Below are 23,806 nucleotides of genomic sequence, written 5' to 3'. Positions count from 1 at the left end.
TGAAGTGTGATGCTGTTGTATGTAATTAATCCTATATACCAAAAAAAAATAAAAATTACTCCTATATAGCATGATCTCATTATAGCTTATGGAAATTGTTCATATTGATTAACCTACTTTCTCTCCTTGTACAATATGTTTTCTGGAATTCTGTCAACCCCTGCAAAGCTTTTTATGTTTATGTGCCCATGATTGATGACACACTTGCTACATCTCCTTCTTGTATGAGTTGAACAACTTAACTTACGGTGTAAAAAATAAAAATAAAGTGGTATGTACGCATTCATGACCAAGCTGATGGCCGATTTGTCCATTGAGAAAAACAACCCTTCGATTGGAACAAGATCAAAAACAAATGTTGGAGTTGATTAGATTGTTCCATGAGCATAAAATTCCTTTTCGCGCACAAGTCTTCAGCATAACGTTGTTTCAACCAATCTTTTTTTTTTTTGAAATGTTGTTTCAACCAATCTAATTACGATTAAATCAAAACAGGAGAGGATAACAAAAGGTTAAATTAGACAAAGGATTCCTCACTTTAAATGCCTAACTTGTTTCGGTTGATGTATGGGCTATTTTGTATAGTGTATAATCGACTGTACTGTTTTATTTGGTATCTATAAAAATTTGGCGATGATTTTGTTTGTCAAAAAAAAAAAAAAGCCTAACTATTCCAAATTTGTTTACTTCGTCACTCAATATTTAGTTGTACATATTTTGTCTTTCATTGTTAGATTTAAATCTATTGAGTCCAATCAGTCACGTGTTTTCTAATTCTGAAGAAAATTATTCAACGTGTTATGCCCTGTCAAATTTGGTTAAAATTTGATATTTCTTCATCCAACTCAGTACAAAAGTCTCTAGTATGTCTTCTACAGTGACAACTTTTTTATAATACGGAGGATTTTGTAGGCTCCCAATAATCAATGATCCTCAAATTTTGCGAGTTATTGAACACTGGGCTACCTGCAGATGTTGGAGGCTTGTATAAACAAAAAAAGTCCAGTCTCAAATGTTTCACAGACAACCAAAGACCCTATGGTTATTTCCAAATTCTCTGTTATTTTAATTTTTCTGTGAAATTACTTGTTCTGGGGCGTGCTTATGGTTTGACTTGCAGCAGATATAGTGTTAACAAACCTGTTTGTTAGAATATCAAAACATATAATATCGTAATCATATCCTAATGTGATATGATTATGATATTATATGATTCTCTTAATCTCTTATTATTGTAATTGATTATGATTTGATTGTAATTAGGTTGATTTTCCTTCCATAGTTAGGTTTTCTCACCTTGTATAAATATGGACTTCATTGTGCAGTTTATTATTGAATTTAATACACATTTTCTCCCTTCTTTATTTTATTTCAACATGGTATCAGAGCTACGGTTCTTAACCTAGCTTCCGCTGTGGGCTTCTGCACAATCAGTTCATCTTTAATATCATATCCACGGCTAGAAATTCAATATCATAATCTCCTTTCAATCTCCACTGCCGACCACCACTCAAATCCACCGCCAGAAATTTTTCCAAGCCTAGCCTTCACGCCAAAACCAAGTCATAATTTGTCATCTTTTTTTTTTGTCATCGCCTTACCATCAGCTACTACCATCCACGTGCAACCAGTCACCTATATATCAACACCATATATATACCACCTTCAATTGTCCTTTTTCATTTTCTTTTTATTGTCCAACCAAATATCAGCCTCCATCACTACAGATTCGTTCCCTAATTTCAGCTTTCCATTTTGGCTTCCCATATTTATTCATGACCTCCAATTACTGTCTCGGTTTAACATCAAACTGACCCTGCACCCTTTATTATTATTATTATTATTATTTTTTGACTTGTTCTCTACCTCCTTTTCCGGTTATTCTCCGGTATTTTGCATCAGATCTTCGGTGTGTTGATTCACTTTGTGCTCTCTAATTATGGAGCAATCTGTCATGGCGCCATACTTTCGGGTCATCTTGGAAGCTCTCAAACAATACCCTCCATCAACTCAGTTTACCAAAAGTGAACTGCCATATGTTTTTGTGGACATTCTCTCACAATGTGGTATTTTATCCGACTCTGGTAAGAATTCTATTGCATTGTCTGCTGCCATAGGTACATTCTCATGGTTCTTTGATTCAGCTTGTTGTAACCATATGACATTTGATCCAACCATTTTTTCCTCCAAGTCACATGCCTCTCACACTCTAGCCATCCAAACAGCTGATGGTTCTCACATGCATGCTAGTCATGTTGGTCATATCTCTGCTTCCACGATATCTCTATCTGATACATATATGATCCCTAAACTTATATTGAATTTAATCTCTGTTGGTCAATTGTGTGAACTTGGGCTTACCGTAATCTTTTCTGCTACTGGTTGTCATGTGCAGGATCCTCGGACAGGTAAAACTCTTGGGATAGGCCTTAAGGTTGGACGCCTGTATGAGCTCATCAATCTTCATATTCCATCCTAGTCCATTGCACCTCCCACTCATTCAGTGAGTCAATCAAAATGTTCCGTTACGTCTAATTCTTCTAATTCTCTTGGTATTTGGCATTCTCGATTGGGTCATGCGTCTTTTGGTCGAATACGTACCCTAGTTTCAAGTGGACATTTAGGACATGTAAAAGATGAACATGTGGATTGTCTTTCTTGTCAACTTGCTAAACAACCAGCATTGCCATTTCATTCGAGTGACTCTTTCTCCTCTGCTCCCTTTGATTTAGTTCACTTTGATATTTGGGGACCTTCACCGAACACTACCATGGGCGGTTCCAAATATTTTGTTGTTTTCATAGATAATTATTCTCGTTTTACATGGTTATATCTCATGAAGAATAGATCTGAAGTACAACAGATTTATTATGATTTTTCCAAAATGGTTCAAACTCAATTTTCTCACCCAATCAAAGTTTTTCGTGCTGATAATGCCATGGAATATAAAGAGACAGAAGGTTTAAAATATCTTCGCCAAAATGGAACCTTGCCACATAGGTCATGTTCTGGCACATTTCAACAAAATGGTCGCGCTGAGCATAAGCATAGACACATTTTGGATACTGTTCGTGCCTTTCTTATAGATGCCTCTTGTCCTGAGCGACTTTGGGGGGAGGTTGCTCTCACTGCTGTCTATACCATTAATCGTGTTCCATCCCCTACCATTGAAATCAGTCGCCTTATGAACGATTATATGGTATATTGCCCGCCTATGATCTTCTTAAGGTTTTTTGATGTGCTTGTTTTGTTCTCTTACAACCCTATGAGCGCACAAAATTGGAACCTCGTGCTCATCTTTGTTGCTTCTTAGGGTATTCGATTGAGCATAAAGGATACAAATGTTGGGATCCCTCTTCTCAACACCTTCGCATTTCTCGGCATGTCATATTTTGGGAACACAAAATGTTCTCTTCTATGTCCAAGTTTCACTTACCCCCTGTGTCTACTTCATCGTTCTTCACTGACCCTTCTGTAGATATATTTCTTGATGATGTTGATAGAGGTTCTTCCGAGCTTTCTTCTACGGTCTATCCCGAGGCACCGATTCTGTCTGATGATCCTACTCTTGCTCCTCCTGGCCCTACTCCTACACCTCTCCTCCCGAGCCTTCACATCGCTCTACTCGGGTAAGGGAAGTACCTGTTCATCTTCGTGATTATCATTGTTTCTCTACTATTCTTTCTCAGCATGAACCTCATTCCTACCGTGAGGCAAGTTCTAACCCTCTTTGGCAGCAAGCAATGGTAGAAGAATTACAAGCTTTGAATAAAACACACACTTGGGATATCGTTGACCTTCCTCCTGGCAAGACTCCTATTGGTTCTAAGTGGGTTTACAAGATAAAAACTCGCTCTGATGGTTCTATAGAGCGTTACAAAGCTCGTCTGGTTGCAAAGGGTTTTTCTCAAGAGTATGGTATTGACTATGAGGAAACTTTTGCGCCAGTTGCTCGTCTCACTTCTGTTCGGAGTTTACTTGCAGTTGCTGCCGTATGCAAGTGGAATCTAAATCAGATGGACGTCAAGAATGCCTTTCTCAATGGTGATCTTACCGAAGAAGTCTATATGTGGCCTCCACCTGGGTATAATCATCCTCCGAACAAAGTGTGTAAACTTAATCGCGCACTTTATGGTCTCAAGCAAGCTCCACGTGCTTGGTTTGCCAAATTCAGCACCACTATTCAAAATTTTGGATTCTCTTCTAGCTAGTATGATTTTGCACTTTTTATCCGAAAGTCTGCACGTGGTATTATTTTTCTTCTTCTCTATGTTGATGACATGATTATTACTGGCGATGAAAATGTTGGTATTTCTGATCTCAAAGCATTCCTCAGCAAGCTATTTCAGATGAAGGATCTGGGTAATATGAGCTATTTCTTAGGTCTTGAGATCTCATCTACATCCGATGGCTACTATCTCACTCAAGCTACGTATGCCTCAAATCTTCTTAGTCGTGCTGGTATCACTGACAACAAGACTGCATCTACACCACTTGAGCCAACCACTCGACTCACTCCTCTGGATGGCGCACCACTCCCTGATGCCACTCTTTATCGCCAATTGGTTGGTAGTCTTGTGTATCTTACTGTCACCAGGCCTGACATTGCCTATGCCGTTCACATAGTTAGCCAGTTCATGTCTGCTCCTCGATCGACTCATTTTTAGGCTGTTCTTCGAATTCTTCGCTATGTCAAAGGCACGCTATTTCATGGCCTCTACTCTTCAGCACATTCCTCCGTTGAGTTATGTGCATATTCCGATGCTGATTGGGCTGGTGACCCCACTGATCGTCGCTCTACCACAGTTTACTGCTTCTTTTTTGGTGACTCTTTCATCTCTTGGCGAAGTAAGAAGCAATCTCTTGTTTCTCGTTCTAGTACTGAGGCGAAGTATCTTGCTATTGCTGACACTACTCAAGAGTTGATATGGCTTCGCTGGCTCCTCAGTGATATGGGTGTTATTCATTCCACTGCTATTACACTTTGTTGTGATAATCAGAGTGTTGTTCAGATTGCCCGCAATGATGTGTTCCACGATCGCACCAAACATATTGAGATCGACTGCCACTTTATTCGACAACATGTTGTTCGGGATAGCATTTGCCTTCTCTCAGTTTCCTCATCCGATCAAACTGCGGACATCTTCACAAAGGCTCATCCTCTTGGACATTTTCATGACTTGGTGTCCAAACTCAAGCTGGTGTCTGTACTACCACCTTGAGTTTGAGGGGGGATGTTAGAATATCAAAACATATAATATCGTAATCATATCCTGATATGATATGATTATGATATTATATGATTCTCTTAATCTCTTATTATTGTAATTGATTATGATTTGATTGTAATTAGTTTGATTTTCCTTCCATAGTTAGGTTTCCTCACCTTGTATAAATAGGGACCTCATTGTATAGTTTATTATTGAATTCAATACACATTTTCTCCCTTCTTTATTTTATTTCAACATTGTTCAAGCCGCCGAACTGCCAAAATAAATTAGCTATGTATGGCTTTATACAAAATGAGTTGGTATGTTTGATTTGGACCTTGAAACTGTGAAACGTGGTCAGGCCCAGGAAATAGTTTTGGAATTAATAAATAATCAACGCGGGACATGCTCTAGACTCCCCCTCGTATGCGGACTAGATTTAAAAGTTGAAGAGGTAATCAAGGGATTCTAATTTTCCAAAAGCCTCTGAAAGTCTTAGCTCTAGTACCAGTTAAAACATCTTACTCAAAAACAATAGGCAATGAGGGCAGAGACCGCCAGATTCGTATACTAGTTTTGGAGTTATTAAATAATCAGTGCGGGATAATCTCTAATAGCCCTATGTTCATCTACTGAGGAGTTTGCATTATTTCTGGTTGTGTCCCGTGTTCTACATTCCTTTCTGTGCTGACTAGATGTGTAAAATCCTGCTTTTTTTTAAAAGGAAAAAAAAAGTAGTAGTTTAATCACGTGGTCCGAATAGAAACCCCACTCACTGTATGAGTTACGCAACGATGGAATTTTTCCTTAAAAATCCGACACCGCCACGTTGACCCTTAAATTATTACTAGTCTGTGTTGAATTTTTGGAATTTTTTGGAGACTGAAATCCGAATTCGTTTGATCAAAGTTCGCGTTAATGGGACGTGAAATTTGATGAGTCATGAGGATTATGGCAGGTGTCCTCTTGCATGTTTACTTCAACGTTCCACCGAAGTATATATATATATATACATATATTGGGTAAATATTAAATTAAGGAACAAAACAAAAACGAGAGTGAGACTACTGCCTATTCCATTTTATCGAGATCGACCCACCGCTTTCGATTTCGATCGATTCCGTTTGTTTTCCGAAGGATTTCTACAACTCTTATTGCTAATCTTTCTCACCTATTACTCTATTCTACAGTTAGTAATAAGAGATATGTATACTGTTCATAATAGAGGAATAAATTTGAGGCAAAAGTTCTTATAACTCTCTCTTCTCGGACTCACTATACTTGAACCCTTGAAATTTTCACACAAGCGAAACCCCTTTCGGTAAAGAGTTTAGTTCCGAAACTCGCCATCGTAAATTGATTTAAGAGATTGGAATAGCAATTTGATTAAACTAATAAAAGACTCTGCTAATTAATTCCTGCGTATTTCCCGTAACTTCACAATAGGTAATAGGTTAAGTTTATAATACTGTTAATTTAGAACTATAAAAAAAAAAAAAACAGTTCATATGCCGACTGGTGGCCTAATTTAAAAATTAGTTTACCTCTAAGTTTAACTGTACCAGGTGGTAATTTGTGGTACATTTTGTATAGGTACCAGTGCCCTGGGTTAGTTTGATGCCACGCCGAGTTAGACGCATCCTTTTTGGTGAGTTGCGCATGCCTTAGTTACATGTATTTTCTGAAATTTTGGAATGAGATGCCATTGCTTGTTTTTGCTGAAAAATGTGAAATTCGATCCTCTTACTTGATTTAATTGGTGATGTTGAGTAAAATACATGTGATGGCTTGTTTATTAAATCTTTGGTGTTACAGTTAATCTAGACCGTGGCAATATGTTTTGGGAACTTGAATTTCACTTCTTGTTAGTACATGCTGGTGATAATATGAATCATTCGAACGGTGTCTCGAGCACTAGGGGACATGTAAAGAAACTAGTGGCGTGAAGTAATAAGGCAGGAGATGCAGCCAGGCATCACCGGATAACGATATTTTACCACTCTTCAATGGGGTCGCTCCCCAACCGATTGGCAAAAATACCGTTGAATGATATTATCACTCAAAAGTGCAAAAGTTGAAAGAAAAATGAAATGAAAAGGTCCATCTCTTGGACCAAAGAAATGAGCTTGCGGGCTAAAATGCATGTACTGGATGTTAAACGAAATATTTGGATTGTTGCTTTGAACTGTTTTATAATATGGGGTATTTTCATGGTCAAACTTGCAACTTTAGTATACGTTTCTCACCCGAGCTTCGGCTTATGAAAACCTTTTCCAATTTTTCAGGTTAAGGTAGATAGCAAGTTGTGGACTAAATGAGGTACTAGAAAAACCATGGGGAATCATGTGTAGTCTAATGGTTTGTAATTTTTATACTTGTACACTTAGAAGCTCTGGGATTATGTTATTTATTTTACGGTTCCGCATACGTTGCTTATACGGTTTAAAATGACGATGATGTGAGAAATCCCTAAACTAGATTATGAGTAGGCCTTCGGCGGCTTAACACCCGCTTGGCCGGTCATGACTTCCAAGGTAGGTTTTGGGTCGTGACAAGATGCCTCGTCCACTTTTTCTCCTCCACTCTGTTGGAACAGGGATTCTGAAATAATGCAATTGTGTCCAGTCTTTATACCATACTAATGCAATTGTCCTGGATTTTGAAGTAATGGTTGGGCTTGACCATAGCCCTCTCTTTACATTTTGTTTGTTGCAGCATTTGTGATGTCCTATCTCTCTCTCTCTCTCTCCATGATGATGCCATGTTATTTTAGAAACAAATGGCTGCCCCTTCTCTGCATTGCCCAGGGTATGCGCAATGGGGTTCTACACTTTCGAAATTGTATTTATAGCACAACAAGTGGAGTTTCACTCATGGACCGGGATGGTGCCAACAATCCAGTATAACAAATTATCACTATGCACTTGAGTTGTTTCTTTTCTGGTGATCAGCCCAAGTGAACTGCTTCAAGTAGACACGGTTTGAAGTAGAACTGGTTCAGACCTCTCCGGTCTTTATACCATACTAATGCAATTGTCCTGGATTTTTGAAATAATTGTTGGGCTTGTGCAGTTATCTAGTTCTAACTTTTTGCGGTCGAGTGGATCTTCAAGGCGACCGGGCTGTTTCCAGTATTCGTGACCCAGTCATAGCTGGAAGTGATTCTGACCGCTCCTGCATTCGCACCACAGATGTGAGCCCAGAAGCGCTACAGGAAAATCTCCAGTGCGGCACAAAGAAGCTCAGTTCTATCATCTGATCCCAAGCACAGTGCTTCTTGTAGAATCACCTCTAATATAAAGAACTGGGAGTCAGCTCTGAAGGGTATCGAAGGCCTGCATTTTAATGGCGACCAGAGGACCCATTATTAGCCACTGATTCGCGGACGCTCCTCTTTCTGTATAGTGTAAATGTTGAAATGTTTTTGCTTTGTCATGCAATTGAGTGGAATGTATTGTGTATTTTAGGAAAAGCTGCCGAGCTGAAATTTACAGTAGCCTAAGCCAAGTTGAGAGCGTAACCAAAACACCATAACTGTAATTAGGCCATTCCTGTGAATTTACTAGCTGGCTTATTTTGGTTATTGAAGGACCCTTGGCCCATGATTACTACATATGGTTGAAGTTTACAAGCTCCACGGTACATGAACTTTGTCATTTTGCATCTCTTTATCTCCAGCATTTATAAGTTGATAATGAATTGACCTAATGAAAATTTCAAGCTTAGTTTGAATTTGATATGGGCTAAACTTACATTTGATCTGAGCTTCTTTATCAAACGAGTCAATCTTGAATGAGCCAAATACACCTTAACATCTAGTAACAATTTATCGGACAAGTCGATCTTGAATAAGCTAAAGACACCTTAACATCAGACAATTCAATTAGACATTTGAGCTGAGCTTCTTTATCAGCCGAGTCTTTCTATATCGGCCGAGTCTTTCGATTCCTTGCAGTGTATGGAAGGGATAATGTGTTCTTACTTGCTTTTTACGTAGTTTTTTGTTCCTCTTCTTTGCTCTGTTGGGCGCTCTTTTCTCTGTATCTTTCTTCGAAAGGATAGAAACTAGACATAGTCGGAAACTGAAATCAGCATGAAGAAAGGCAACATTGAGGGTTTATTTTAGTCTTCTTTTTTCTGAACTTGATTACAAGTTGGATAATAGTGTTCTTTGTGGGAGCAGTAATAGTCTGTCGAGTGTTTTGGAAGGCTGAAATTGTTAAATCATTTTTTTCATTTCCAAATGCTATACTTACAAATCAGTTGCATACCTTATTCTGTGTCCATTTCTTTCTTCAATTTTTGGTTCATTTAAAATAGTGGTTCAAAACGAGAAGATTTGACCCCTTCCCAAAAAAAAAGGTAAGAGCTAGTTCACCAGTTGATGTCAAAATAACTTTGTCAAAGTCATTTTAACTTGCAACGTCGTCAAAAGAGTTGAATGATAACATTGATGTTACATCGTTTTGGTCTATTTTGACACAATCCCAAATCCAAACCATTAGATTAAATTCATCTCGTTTTTTGGGTGCAGGTCAGTTGGCTTGTGTGGGAGATTTGGTACCAAAGGTGGCTTTGCCATTTTTTGGTGGCAACAAAGCAATGTTAGACTTGGATTTTGCCAAAAAAGATTTGCTCCAAGTAGAAAACATATTCACCCGGGTAATGGCACTATCAAACTACCGGTAAGGTATGGGTTTGAGGATATGGTTTTTTATACACTATCGACCACCAGTGGGGATCCGTCTACTTTTCAGGATGCTATCACCAGTCCTGAAAGGGACAGATGGATGGAAGCCATGGTGGAGGAGATGGAGTCATTGCAGAAGAACAAGACTTGGAAGTTGAAAGAACTGCCTGAGGGAAAGAAGACAGTGGGTTCCAAGTGGGTATACAGGAAGAAAGAGGCTGTGTCAGAAAAGGAAAAGGAGAAGTTCAAGACTCGATTGGTAGCAAAGGGATACTCGCAGAGGAAGGGAATTGATTATGATGAAGTTTTTTCTCCAGTAGTGAAGCATACTTCAATTAGGATGATCTTGGCATTGGTGGCTAGTTATGATCTGGAGTTAGAGCAGTTGGATGTGAAAACAGCCTTTGTCACGCCCCGCCCTGCAAACGGCACCCGAAGTGGGTCCGAGTCAGCGCGGCCACGTGGCATTCCACACAGAAGACCAAACCAGACTTCACAATCCATCAGGAATAAACACCCAGCGGAAGACTTCTCACAATAAAACAGAAATGAGTCACCGTATCGATCAACCAATCACAAGCCTGCATAGCTACAAACCACAACCACTACTACAAGACTTATTAAGTTCTATACTTCAACATATTCACCAACGACTTGATTACAACTTATAAAAATCAATTCCTTCAATAACTACCTACAGGCACGTCTGCCACAATCCCATGTACCCAACGCATTGTGTCCCGCAAACCTTGCTCCCAACCTCCGTTAATTAGACGGAATGGCATACGACATGGCGTGACTCACTCCACAATCCTTTCGCGGGTACAATCAACATCCAACAAGCATGCATACCATTAGCTAAAACAACAAATAGCATGATATACAATCTCCATCACATATATCCATATCAATAGCTAAACCTTGGTTAGCATGATATCATTGATATACAATCCCGTTCACTGCATTATCTATTTAATGATAATCATATCAAAAGCTAAAATACCATTAGCAAGGTATACACTCACTACCATAGTAATATCTTATTGAGAAGAACTATATCAGACACACTCACCTTCGATTCGACTGGAGTATGCCAAACTTACGGTTTCGACACCTCCCATCAGACCAGCCTGCTACCTAGTCATAGGCTAACTCATATTAGCATACTTCTCCATTGGAATGATCAAACAAAATGTATGATAACACTCCAAAACATTTTACCATGCTAACACATGCCCAAAGATTAACGAGGTCACCAAACGTCCCCTAATCCATTTTACAACCATCTGATATCAAGGTATAGAGCTAACAAGGTATTAAACGGTATCCAATGAATTTAAACATGACATCTCAAAGACCTCTAAATGTACCAAAATATACATCAAGTTAGAGTAGCACCTAATCTCCAAAATCTATATAGGAACTTATAACCATTCCACCATATTTTGACCATAACTTCTTTTAGGATTAGAATTAGGTCATGAAACCACCACCATTAAAAAATACATTTTTAGTACATCAATTTCGATATATAATTTGCCCAGAAAGGAGTCTGGATGAAAAAGATATGATCGTCCAAAGTTTTACAATAGTTGCTGAAAAGTTACCCGAGAGGTACAGGTACCACAAAAACTCAGTACAGGTACCCACCCAAAATCGACCCAAATGCTTCAATTCTGATCTGCCGGTACAGGTACCACCAAAAAGTGGTACAGGTACCGACTGGGTTTTCAGCGAAAATTCAGTTTGTTCATCCTTCGATTCCCAACCTTTTCTCCACTCAGATCTCATCTAAAATCCACTAAAACTTCACAAAATCATGCTCAAACTCGTACATAACAAAAAGCTACTCAAGAACATCAAAACCCACGGATCAAATCAAGTTCTAAACACCAAATTCAAGGGATTTAAGACTAGGTTCTTAATTTCTCCAAGAACTCCAACCCACATCCAAATTAACCCAAAACCATGTATTCTAGGCACGAATTCAACCTCCAAACATATGAACTAAACATAATAAACATGAAATCAAATACAAGAAAGCATGAATTACCATGTTAGGACTTCAATTCCAGGACAAAATGATCATGCCCAAGCAAATCCCCTTTCCTGCCGTCTCTCTCTCTCTCTCTCTCTCTCTCTCTCTCTCTCTCTCTCTCTCTCTTTCTCTCTCTCTCTCTCTCTCTCTCTCTACGTGAAATGATAAGGGCAAGAGGGAGATATTTCTCCCCAGGATATTTTGTTAACACAAGGAAAATCATTCCACGCAAGCGAAACCATATACAACTTATACTCCAACCCACAAATCACATACAAGGCCCTCGAGGTTCTACTACATACAATTCAACCTCTTAAACATCTAATTCAATTCAAAATATGAGTTTAAAATACGAAATATTTGGGGCGGGTATTACAGCCTTTCTCCATGGTGATTTGGAGGAAGTCATTTACATGGAACAACCGAAGAGGTTCAAGCAGCCAGGGACTGAGCACGTTGTTTGTAGGTTGTATAAGTCGCTTTATGGACTTAAGCAGTCCCCAAGACAATGGTATAAGAGGTTTGACTCGTTCATAATCTGGATTGGGTTCACACGCTGTGAGTATGATTGTTGTGTTTATGTTTAGAGTCTTAGTGATGGTTCCTATATTTTTTTGTTACTTTATGTTGATGATATGCTTATTGCTGCGAAGAGCATAGTTGAAATCAACAGGTTGAAGGTTTTGTTGGGAAAGGAGTTTGACATGACGGATTTGGGGGCTGCTAGGAAAATACTTGGGATGGAGATACGCAAGGATAGGTCAGCTGGAAAGCTGTGGTTGTCCCAAAAGGGCTATGTGATGAAAGTATTGGAGAGGTTTAATATGGCTAACGCTAAACCGATTAGCACTCCTTTGGCTAGTCATTTTAGGTTGTCTACAACACAGTGTCCAAAGTTTGCTGAGGAAATTCAGGTTATGTCAAATGTGCCTTATGCGAGTGCAGTTGGTTGCTTGAAGTATGCGATGGTGTGTACGAGACCCAATTTGGCACATGTAGTTAGCACAGTCAATAAGTACATGGTAAATCCAGGCAGAGAGCATTGGAAGGCGATCAAGTGGATTTTCAGATACTTGAGAGGTACTTCAGACCATGGGATTTTGTTTGCTAGGCAACAGGGTCAGTTTTCAGTTGTAGGGTATGTGGATGCGGATTATGCTGGAGGGGTGGATGACAGAAGGTCTACAACAGGGTATGTGTTTACACTGGTAGGTGGGCCGAATTGTTGGAGATCCATGGTACAATCTCTACTGGCACTATCTACTACTGAGTCTGAATACATAGCAGTGACTGAGGCTGGTAAGGAAGCATTGTGGTTGAAGGGGTTCGTGAAAGAGTTGGGCATCGATCAAGGTGGAGTTCAGTTGTATTGTGATAGTCAAAGTGCCATTTATTTGGCAAAGCACCAGGTGTATCATGCAAGGACAAAGCATACTGATGTGAGATTTCACAAAGTGAAAGAGTTGATTGCTATGGGTGATGTGATATTGGAAAAGTGCATACTTCTGAGAATACATCTGATATGTTGACAAAGACTGTGACTGAGGACAAGTTCAAGTTTGGTTAATGTCTTCAGGTGCTAGGCAATCGGAGACGCCCCCTACGAGTTGACTGGATGGGAGTGGGGGGGTTATCTCCTGAAGGGGCGAGTGTGTCTTCGCCAAGGTGGAGATTGTTGGAACTGTGGCTCATATGTTACGTATGAGAGGTACCGAGGAGTTCCAAGAATAAGCGTGCTGGATGTCGCCAAGAGAAGTCAGGAAAGGACTGCTATTGAAGGCGGTAGGGCTACAACTCTGGGCTGTAGGGCTACGGATGGGATTAGCTGTTGATTAGAGACGCGCGAGCTGTAGGGCTGCCGAATTGTGTTACAAGTTAGGGTTGAAATATGGCCAGTATAAAGGCTCCTGTAAACATGTAAAATTTACTGCCAATTACAAGTTGCCACGTGTTGTGAGACCTAGTAAATAGGGCACGGTAAATGGCCAATCAAATGCTGCCATGTGTCTCGAGGTCAAAAGTCAAGATGATGCGTATAAGCCAATCAAATGGTGCCACATGTCAAAATGACGCAGTTATTATTTTTATTAAGCTCGACCAATCAAATTAAGCCACTTGGTAAAATAATAATTGTGTTTCTCTTCACAAATAATTGTCTTTCTTAAAATAAAAGAAAGAAGGATAATTATTGAATTTTAATTATTTCTTTTACACTAAATAAAGAAATAATTAAAGGAAGATAAATATGAAGGAAGCAGAGATTGGTCATGACTCTCCATCCTACATTTCTATAAATAGAGGTGCTCTCCTTTCATATTTTTCGATCTGACATTGAAGCACACAAGCTCTAGAGCTCTGAAGATCAAAGCCCTCAAGCCCTTCAAAAGTCTTCAAGTCTGCATCCGACAAGAAGGTTCTTCAGATCTTCAAGTCTGCATCTGACAAGAAGGTTCTTCAGATCAAAGCTTCAAAGCTCCAAAATCTGTTGAACACAAAATTCGAGTCTGCGAAACAGAAGGAAAAATGCTGAATAAGGTCAATTTTATTAATTTGAGAAATTTAGGGTTACAATCTCTGATGCAATTTTCAGAGAAAATTAATCCTCTGATTCTTCTCTTCGGATGCTGAAACGAGGGCTTGATAGCTTGATCTCGATTTGAACGGCGATATCTTCTGCGGTCTTTGTGAAGATGACGGCGACTTTGTCGGACTTTGACTTGAGGGCTTTGACGCTTCTTCTCAAGTTGAATTGCTTAATCTTTTTCAATTCGGTTGAAAAAGATGACGGATTGTGGATATTGACTTGAGAGCTTTGGAGCTTCTTCTCAAATCGATCTTTGAGATCTTCTTCAATTTGGTTGCAATTTGGTTGAAAGAGATGCAGATTTACAGATGTTGACTTAAATTGGTACTTGAGATCTTCTTCAATTTGGTAGAAGAAGACTGATGATTGGTGGATTTGGCTTGAACATTCTTCAGGGCTTGGATGCTTTGAACCGAAGAGCGTCTGGCTTGATGTAGACTTGAAAGATTCTAAAGGGCCTTCGCAGCTTTGATCTTCAAAACTTCAAAAGCTTGCTTGGATGCTTGGATTTTGATGATGGAGATTTGACTTCAGCGTTCTTCAAGGCTTTAAAGCTTTGATCTGAAGAACCGTCTTGTTTGATGTGGACTTGACTTGAATGTTCTTCAGAGCTTTGAAGCTTTGATCCGAAGAACCTTCTTGTCGGATGCAGACTTGCAGATCTGAATAACCTTCTTATCGGATGCAGACTTGAAGACTTTTGAAGGGCTTGAGGGCTTTGATCTTCAGAGCTCTGGAGCTTGTGTGCTTTAATGTCAGATCGAAAAATATGAAATGAGAGCACCTCTATTTATAGATATGTAGGATGGAGAGTCATTACCAATCTCTGCTTCCTTCATATTTATCTCTCTTTAATTATTTCTTTATTTAGTGTAAAAGAAATAATTAAAATTCAATAATTATCCTTCTTTCTTTTATTTTAAGAAAGAGAATTATTTGTGAAGAGAAACACAATTATTATTTTACCAAGTGGCTTAATTTGATTGGCCGAGCTTAATAAAAATAATAACTGCGTCGTTTTGACACGTGGCACCATTTGATTGGCTTATACGCATCATCTTGACTTTTGACCTCGAGACACATGGCAACATTTGATTGGCCATTTACCGTGCCCTATTTACTAGGTCTCACAACACGTGGCAACTTGTAATTGGCAGTAAATTTTACATGTTTACAGCTCCCTATTGTAAAACCCTAAAGATAGGCTGTGATCATCAATAACATCAAGACTGCTCTCTCACTCCCGTGGACGTACCGATTTTGGGGAATCGCGTATGTGACGACCCGAATCGTCAAGCACCACATGTAACCCAATCACCCTCATGTCAAATTTTAATCCTTAAGGCAGAATCCAAAACCAAAATATGGTGATTGACACCTTAACATTTAGGTTGTGTAAAATTCCCAATCAAAAACACCAAGACCTCAACCCCTGTATAATTTCCTTGAAAATTCCTCTCAACCTTCCCTTTGTTCCTCAAAACTAATTCGGAAAAGAGTTTTCAAAACTCTCCCCTGGCTCTTGGACAAAAAGAAAAACTGAGGTGAGGAAAGTTCAGTAAATTCCCCACTCTCTGCCTCTACTCCACAAACAAGAGCGTTCCCTCCCTCCAACCCTCCTCCCCCCCCCCCCCCCCCCTCATTTTGACACGTGGCACCATTTGATTGGCTTATACGCATCATCTTGACTTTTGACCTCGAGACACATGGCAACATTTGATTGGCCATTTATTGTGCCCTATTTACTAGGTCGCACAACACGTGGCAACTTGTAATTGGCATGTTTATAGCTCCCTATTGTAAAACCCTAAAGATAGGCTGTGATCATCAATAACATCAAGACTGCTCTCTCACTCCCGTGGACGTACCGGTTTTGGGGAATCGCGTATGTGACGACCCGAATCGTCAAGCACCACATGTAACCCTATCACCCTCAGGTCAAATTTTAATCCTTAAGGCAGAATCCAAAACCAAAATATGGTGATTGACACCTTAACATTTAGGTTGTGTAAAATTCCCAATCAAAAACACCAAGACCTCAACCCCCGTATAATTTCCTTGAAAACTCCTCTCAACCTTCCCTTTGTTCCTCCAACCCTCCTCCTCCCCTCAAAGTTTGTCTTGTTTCTCATATATATGCCATTCACAATTCTCTTAGCACCTTAGGTGCGCACAAACACACTTATTAGCCACCTTAGTCTTTTCATGCAACAATCAAATATATCCATCCAATTCACTGCCCCTACTAGAAATTAACACCACCATAACTAATGGACCGCTATCTTCATTTTTGTCCTTTTCTTTTATCAAAATGAATTGATTTTTGATCCCTCTTTAATTTAATGGAGCTCCATTAGGCTGGGGCTTTACAATTAAATGTGATCGGGTCTCACAACATATATCTCTGTGTTGATTTCTTTATTACTTTTTATACTCGTGAATCGTGTGCGTGCGTGTTGCGATCCTAACAGAAAGAATGGAGACAAATCTAATTTGCTCCACTTTCCTTTCAAATCAAGTTCAAAATTTGAATTTGGGAGGGAGAAATGAAGGATAAAATGGTAATATGGATATCCAAAATTGGAAAGTTTTGATACAAGTACATCATTTTGGAACATGCCAAAAGGAATAAGGGCACAACAAGGTGGGACGGAGGGAGTAATAATTATGTCAAACCCTGAGTTAGAATTGTGGTGTTTGTTATACTACTGATGTGCTATGAGCTAATGTGTTAGATTTTTTGAGATTTTTCGAGGATTACTAGCCATTATTAGAGTTCGCTTGCGGTAATAATGAAAGGAAATATGCTGGGTGGGAGGCAGGGTTGTGTCTTGCTAGGTGGGTTCAGGAAAAAATGAAAGGCAAAATTACAGTGGCAAATAGTGAGCCCGGACGATTGAAGGCACTAATTTCGTCAACAGTTGGCTGATTCGTTTCGTTTCTATATAGAAACAATTGCAATATGCTGACACTTTATCACCCTTTAGTGCTTCACTAACTGTCAGTATACTATTGAATTCTGTATATTCCTTTTGGTGATGGCTGCTGACAGAACTGGAACTGCTTTATGCAAGATATTAAAGGTATGCAATGCTTGTCTAACCTTTGATTTTGCAAGTTTACAATTTTCACTGAAGACCACGTTATGGACCCAAACATCTTTACGGATGCAATAACCACATAATATCTTGGCTCTTGAGGTCCCATAAAGGAATATTGTATCCTACTTGATCAATGTTTTGTAATAAAGAAGGCTAACTACAAACAAGCAGATCATAGTGGGTTACAAATAATGTTTTTAAGTAGCAGGATACTCACTCTATCTTGTTTGCCTTTGTTAACCCTTTCTGTTTGCATATATCAAATCCTACGTCATCTTCTGAAAACTTAGAGAAAATTCTATAGTGTGCATGCCAACTTCCAATTGTAGTTTCTATTCTCCTTCTTAATATGTTTTAGACTTTCCTCTTTGATCCTTCTTCCAGCATGTTTTTTTTTCCTCTTATTTCCATTGTAGAGGGCCTTGGAGGAGGAGAACATTGTTTGAATTGATGTAGAGAATGCTGAAAGAGCAGCGATGGAGAAAAGTGCAGTTCTTGAGGTTTTATACGAAGGTATTTCAAAGTTTTCATTTGAACCTCTTATTGCAATACATTTTGGAAGCGCGCTGTTGATACTTGATATGGTAAGAGTGGTCGAATAGCCTGTAGTTGCCAAGAATAACATTAAAAAGAGGTAAAATGATGCGTTTAACAAAAAGAAGGGGATCAAAGAAAGAAAAAAAAAGAAGCAGCAGCCAGCAGGAAGTGGCTATCGGTCTTTTGTGCAATTAAATTGTCTTGCGTTGCATTTGAAATCAGAAGATCTTTAGATGAGGAGTATGAAACCTAAAAATTTGGAAAAGGAGGTCATGGCAGGTGAGCTTTGTTGGCATCTTAATAACAATTTTCAATAATGTCTATAACGAAGAGTGGCAATTGTTTGTTGGTTCTTTCTGAAGCTATAAGCTCATTCTCCCATCACACCTAGACACAGAATGAATGCAAAAAAAGGTTTTTGATGTAGCTCCAATCGTTGTGCCTTAGTTCAATAAGGTTAGTGTTTTAGATTTGTGCTTCAATGAGAAGGTTTTGGTGTACTTCACTGTGTTATATTATTGAATGAATCTCCTCTGAATGCTTTGTATGATACGTCATCTATCATGCATTTGCATATTTTTGTATCTTTGTACTCTAAATACCGACGATACTTAAAGACCAACCAAATTCAAAATTCTGAGCACGCGGCTACATTCGACACTGTATCAATACAATGAGGTTTTTTCAAATTATAAACTCACAAACTTAACTTTTGGAGGTGATGGATGGGTGAGAATGGGTTTGGATTTTGATCCAAGGGTCGGGCTTAGTTCTCATTCCTTCTCAGCGCCACCCAATTCTGTCTAATCGGTTCTACCGTTGTTGATAGATAAGCCACCGTTGGATGAAAAAGCGTTCGATCAATTCTAGGCTTGTAGCTCAGCGTATGAAACACCTCTCTCTCTCTCGATGCTCTGGGTTCTTTTTCCCCGGTTCTTCCTTGATCTCCACGAGTCTCCAAAATTGATCTCTATCGATGATTGAATGGCTGCAGTGGTTCAATCTTCAGACATAGGGTTCAATTTTCTTCAGCAACAGTGGGCGTTGAGCCAACTGATTGGCAACGTGTCCGTCTAATGGTAACGGTGGCTGATTGCAAGTTTCCATTGAGCAACGACGGCCTACACCCACCACGACCAGCCATAGATCAATGTATGTTTGAAGTTTGCCCTACCCCACCGTAGCTTTTCCATGATTTTTTCGCTTGAATCCCTATCTATTCTCAAGCTGAATCTTTTCCTTTTATAGATTGCTGATGAATTGGTGGGGAGCATTAATTAGGATAAAATTTGGTTGTAATTCCCAAATATTATATTGTAGGTACCTCTTCTCATAATCTCATTATATTTTGTGAACCATATGTGTAACCCTATGAAAAGAGAAAGAAAATAAAGCTTTTCATCGCCGTATAAGCTTTTTATATTTTGATTTGTGCTTATCTATCACTGTATAACTTCTTCATTTATCTTCCTCATTTGTGTTACTCATTTCCAAAACCTAACTACAGCTAAGCCAATTTTCAAAAGCCTGATGAACTGTCGCAGCTCTCTCGCAGTTCATTGACATCAACCTCTTCTATTATCTTATTTTGATTTCAGTATAGCTCTCAAATAAAGCTATTGTGTGAATAACTAGATGTCGGGAATGCTTTGCCCTATCACTACAGGTACCCTTTCTATCTCCCATCACCCTTTTGCACAAATATGAAATCAATTTTGGTTTTGGTGTGTTGTAAATCACTTGATGCAAGGCCTAATGGTCTCTGATGAAAAGAGATTTGAAATATGAGCTTACCATTATTGTTATACCAGCATCATATTTGAGTTCATGTCAATCCATTATGTTCAATTATCCTCATTGTGTTAAATTTTTACTCAAGTACAATATCAGGTTCTTTAGAGTGGAAACACTTGTTGTTACTTACCATAAATATATGTCTGGCGTTGGTTTTGCTTATTGGATTTATTTCTTAAACCACGTTGGTCATTTATAGACAAGCCTTATGGGTTCTTTGAAGATGAAGGGAGCTCTAATAATAAAGGTTGGTGTTTGATTTGATGCCCATTTGGGTGCTGATTTTGAATTATAGTTGTTTGAGATGCTCCTTTTTATCGTTTTTTCTTCCTTATGGTAGTACTAAAGGAGGATTATGTGGTGTTGTCTTTCAGAATAGTGTTAGCACTTAGCACTGTTAGTATCTATTCATGAAACATTGGATTTTAGTTGTTCAAAATTGTTGAATTTCTAAACAAACATAGGATTTGCTCCATGATATTGAATTGGGACATCATACTGGAAGATTAAATTGCACATGGGATTTTGCTTTCTTAAAGAATAGGAGAAAATTGGACAAGATTATTCTGCGTAATTTTGTTTTTTGGGAATGAGACTTTTATTGGCCATACTGTTGTGGTAATCCATTTTTCTTTCTCTTGCCACGAGAAATCAATTTGGTATCTGTCAGTGTTTTAAACTCCATGCATTATAGTGCACTCTTCTGTCTTTTACTTTTTTATGGTACTAAATGGAGTATTCTGGATTCTATATATACTTTTTTCGTATGATTTTATGTAGCTTATGCGCTTATAGGACCAGTGGAACTGGTAGTCTCAAGATCGTGGTGATGCTGTTATACCTAGAACTTGCAATGGTCATAGATATATTATAGGAACTAGGGCTGATGCACTGCAACAAGTATGCATATCTATATAGAACTTTTGTTGGATCCTCACGAAAATATTGGTGTGCCTGTGTTTTAGCATTGGAGTTACTTTTCTTATTCAGCTTAAAAGTGCATATTAGACTGTGATTTTTGCTTCCAATTGATTTTTGAATAGTTGTTTTCTATAGAGCTCTTTGATTGAATGTACTTTTCATAACAAAAGGTGGGTGAATGGCTTTAATGCCCATTTGACTTGTTTCCATGTTCCATACAAGTATAACAATTTGTTGGCTTGTTTTGTGCGAAAAATTGCATTTTTGCAAGTAATATAGGTATAGTTTCTATATGGTGATTGGTAGAGTTTTCATTTTGGTAGTCCATATAGATTTGTCTCTAGCTACAAATCTCTCTCTCTCTCTCTCTCTCTCTCTCTCTCTGATGATGATGATGATGATGATTAGGGGTGGCAAACGGGCGGGTTTGGGTCAAATTGGGTAAGTTGTTAGTGGGTTGGGTCTTTAATGGGTCATTGACCCATTTAGACCTATTAACTATGAGTCTAATTACCCATACCTAACCCGACCCATTTATTTTAAAGCAAACCCGACCCGTCCATTAACCCAATTACATATATACTAAAAATTATGATCGAAAAATTAGAAAAGTAAAAAAAAATTATGATCGAAACTCATAATTTTTTTCAAAAAGACGAGAATAAGTAATTTTGTTTGTCTTATTGATTTTTTTTTTGTCTTTATTCAAAAAATTATAAGTTTCGATCAAATTTTTTTACTTTTCCGATTCCTCTCATCAAAACAAATTAATAAGTCACAAAAATATGACACAACAAAAAAAATGCAAAAAAATTTGAATAAAGACAAAAAAATAAGTCAATTTTTTAATCCAAACCCTTTGCGGGACTATCATGAGAGAAATTTATTCACGGCGGAGCACAATTTCACGGGTCCATTCGCGCAATTAATGGATGAGATGTGTTTTCAATTTTAACTGGTCAAAATAATTATTACCGGTCACAATTGATTTTTAATTCGAACCATTCAAAATATTTTTGGTCGCGTGTGATTTAGCACAAAACAATTGAATAAAAAAGAGAGAAGGCCATGCTCTTGGAGATTTGGGGGGGGGGGGGGGGGAGGTGTACTCCTCCACTTCCCAATTGCAAAAGAGACCAATTAAGAGATGGAATTTGGTGGGTTACTTTCATTGCCCATTGGGTCATTTAAGTTGACCCAATTGATGCCCAATTATGACCCAACTAATAATGGGTTAGCTGGGTTTGAACCCATTCTTACCCAACTAATAAATGGGTTGGATTGGGTCTGTTTTCTAGTTGATGGGTCTGGGTTCAATTTGTCACCCCTAACTGGGGCTCGGACTTTTATTTGAGAATGGAGTCGCCACCTAACATTGAGTTCAGGTATGTCAAATCACCTGCTAAAGCTATTTTTTCTAAGAAAATGGCTTTAACTCTGCTTTTAAAACAGAAATCCTATTGGTACCGACGGTACCCATAGGGAAAATGCACCGACGGCCACCGGACGGCCGTCTCCGGTCACCGGACGGCTGATCCGAGCCGTCCAAAAATTTTAAAAAATAAAACCGAGGGGCCCTACGCGAGAATCAATGGCATCCGAGGTGTGTAGGGTACTTGATCCGAGTACCCCTTTTTCGTGTATATACACGTATATACAAATATACACAAAAAATGGGTGCTCGGATCAAGTACCCTACACACCTCGGATGCCATTGATTCTCGCGTGAGGCCCCTCGGTTTTATTTTTTAAAATTTTTGGACGGCTCGGATCGGCCATCCGGTGACCGGAGACGGCCGTCCGGTGGCCGTCGGTGCATTTTCCCTATGGGTACCGTCGGTACCCATAGCAGTACTCCTTTTAAAAGTAATTCTGTTTGAGCAAATTCTTCTTTCAAACATGGCTTATAATTGACTCCCATTTGAGGGTATGCGAAAGCAGAGATGAGTTTAGAGATTTACTGTTACATGTGGGGAAGGTGTTAGACATCCCACATTGTCCTCTCGGTACTTTATTTTTCAAAGTTGGCCTTTTCAAGTAATTATCCTTGGCAAAGAAATAAAATATAAAATGCATGCAATGGAGCTATTGATTGATTAAATGACCATCGGTCCTCTTTTCGTATTTAAGGCATGTGGAATCCTGGAATCACTGGGACTCGATTATGGCTATATTGTCACCGACAAACGATCACCGGGTACTTTTAAGTTTCAACACCATCCTTATACACACGAAAAGAGCACCTCGGTTATTTAATTCTACACAACGATCTTCTTTTCATTTATACCGAAATAAGGGTGCAAAATGGTAGTCCAAACAATGCAACCTTATTTTTGGTTTTAAGTGAAACGAACATCGTTGTGATATTAATCAAAGTAAAAAATAATAATAATTTTGAGTTGAACTAAAAATTTGAATTGAAAGGGGGAAATACCCCCTGCGTAGGATTACATCTTCCTCACCTTGTGCGGTGGATTTGTACAAAGGTGTGCTCAAAAATTAAACTAGACAAAAATATAATTAAAAATAGCACAGAATTCGATCCGTACTTATTTTTAGTTATAGAATCATTGTCGTGTAATTCTAGCTCACAATAAACTTGTGGGGATCGAGTTTTTCCTCGAACCTAAACTAGGAGGGCTTTGGCCTCAGAAATGTGGAGAGATGTGTTTTTTTGGTTTTTTTTTATTTATTGGAGACAAAAGGTTTTTTTTTTTTTTTGTGGTAGATACAGAGGGATTTTTTTTTTGTGTTTTGGGGAAGGGAAATTTTTTTTTTTTTTGATTTCTTTTTGGAGGAACAAGGATGTTTTATGTGGGCGGGAAGATGAGAGTTTTGCTGTCGGCCTTTTGGCTTGGCTTGGAATGGAAGAGAGAGGTGTGTTTTGTTTTTGGACAGAGAGAGAAGGCTTTGGCTTCTTTTTTCTTTTTC

Source organism: Rhododendron vialii, chromosome 5a (genome assembly GCF_030253575.1).
Source record: "Rhododendron vialii isolate Sample 1 chromosome 5a, ASM3025357v1".
Lineage (NCBI taxonomy): Eukaryota > Viridiplantae > Streptophyta > Magnoliopsida > Ericales > Ericaceae > Rhododendron > Rhododendron vialii.
Note: the sequence above shows the minus strand (reverse complement) of the source record.